General features: G+C 35.0%; 1 long non-coding RNA gene across 1 annotated transcript in view; it reads right to left on the bottom strand.

Moving 5' to 3' along the window:
- Positions 1–1,047, bottom strand: part of LOC111086640 — a 2,880-nt gene extending 1,833 nt beyond the window's left edge. Inside the window, exon 1 of the long non-coding RNA XR_002611374.1 lies at positions 768–1,047. This is a non-coding gene — a long non-coding RNA (uncharacterized LOC111086640). The remainder of the gene's footprint in view (positions 1–767) is intronic.
- Between the last annotated feature and the right edge of the window lie 932 nt (positions 1,048–1,979).

Genomic DNA, 1,979 nt, shown 5'->3' with positions numbered 1-1,979 from the left:
ACCGTCACATTATAACGCCCCCACGGCTGAAAGGGCGAGCATGTTTGGTGTGACGGGGATTCGAACCCGCGACCCTCAGATTGCGAATCGAGCGCCGTAACCACCTGGCCATGCCGGGCCAGTAAGTGACGTAGACAGACTTCTGTTAGGGTGTCTAACAAGCGCACCTTCTGTATCCAAATACAAGATTTATCGCCCAGGTCTTTTCTGGAACGTATTATAAACATTGTGTTACCTTACAATATATTCTCAGTCAAATTAAATGTAGTGGTAATTTTTGATAACGGTTAATATATCTAGTTGGGTGTCAACTGCATCCAAATAATAAACACGGATAATTTCTGCAAAACACAAAACTACATTATCTGAAAATTAAATTTACATAAATGCCGGAATATTACAAAATATATTTTACAATAAGAAAACAAAATGTTTCTTAGATAACTACTACTGGTTATTAAAAGTAAGTTTTGTAATTAACAGAAACGTAAGAGCATTAGAAAATTAAATTTAAGAATATCTGATAAAGTACTTCCCATGAAACCCCCTGCCATTTATTGTGATTAACAGAAATGCAAAAACATTTCACAAGTAAATATTGTGATATATGAAAATATATCATTGCAATTAACAGAGGAAAATATTACAATTTTTTTTATTTATTTATCTCGATCAAATCCCGTTACTCATAATTGACATCAATAATCCGAGAGTATCCACAACTACTGACCCAGAAAACTGTTACACTCGTCAATAATCGTACTTACCATTTTCCTGTCCTGTATTACGTAAAAAAGTCGAGCCTACGCTTCACTTCAGCTTCTTGACAGTTTGATCTGGCGGTGGTTAGTAAACAAGATTTCTTTTGTAGCTTCATATTTAACGTGAGTTTTAGAAATAAACATGATTATTTTTTATCTATCTATCTAGCTCAGCATGCGATATAGGTTTTGGGCTAACATAGATTAATTTAATATACCTAATGTAAGACTCCATAGCCTCACACACACATATAAATGTGTGACGTAGACGCTCTTTATGCCAAAAGTGTGTTTGTTTCTGTTTTCCTGTTGAAACGATAACAAGATTTAAGTATTCATGGACTAATTACTTACAACCTCTCCTATATTAGTTCATGTTTTACAAACAAACACGAGCTTTTATTTGGAGAGAGAAGAAGAAAATACGAAATGTATTCGCATGAAGTTCCGTCGAAATCGTCTCTTATCCCGCACATTGGGTGTATGACGTAACACAACGACAAAAACAAAGAATCATATTACTAACCGGGATATGCAATACCTTAAGGAATGCTGGAGTTCGATATCAAGTTTCTATCTTAACAAACATATTTATTGAACTGATTAAGGTTTGAATAAAAGATCATTGTTGGATATGAAAGTATGGTTCAAGAAAATGTCAAGGATATAGCGGTGCCGATGTACGATAATCTAAGAAACACTTACTTTTACATGAAATTAGATCACTAGATTTTTTTAAGAAGTCTTATCTTGGCCTAATATTTATTCAGAGAACTACCCGAGTCATGGAATGTTAACCTTGCTAATATGAATATAAGAAGTATACCAACAACCTGAGTGTCCTTCTACTGAAACATGGTTTGTTTGTTTGTAATTAAGCACAAAGCTACACAATGGGATATCTGCACTCTGCCCACCACGGGTATCGAAACCCGGATTCTAGCGTTGTAAGACCGCATACATACCGCTGTGCCACTGGAGGGAGGCACAGAAGCACGGAATTCTAAGTTCAAAGGGCTTTCTTTGAATTTTGAATGATATGTATAAGTACAGTTTTTTAATGAATGCCGCTCAAAAACAGCCCTTCCTTTCTCTCTATCTATTCACCTATATACTTTGTCTTTCTATTAGTATACTTTGTCATTAGATAAAAGCGTTTTATAATTTATGTTTTGCCAAGTTCTTGAACACTGTATTTCTGAAACTCAACATGTGGTT

The sequence above is a fragment of the Limulus polyphemus genome, unplaced genomic scaffold (genome assembly GCF_000517525.1).
Source record: "Limulus polyphemus unplaced genomic scaffold, Limulus_polyphemus-2.1.2 Scaffold1283, whole genome shotgun sequence".
Lineage (NCBI taxonomy): Eukaryota > Metazoa > Arthropoda > Merostomata > Xiphosura > Limulidae > Limulus > Limulus polyphemus.
The sequence above is the reverse complement of the archived record's forward strand: the minus strand, read 5'-3'. Positions and strand labels throughout refer to the sequence as shown.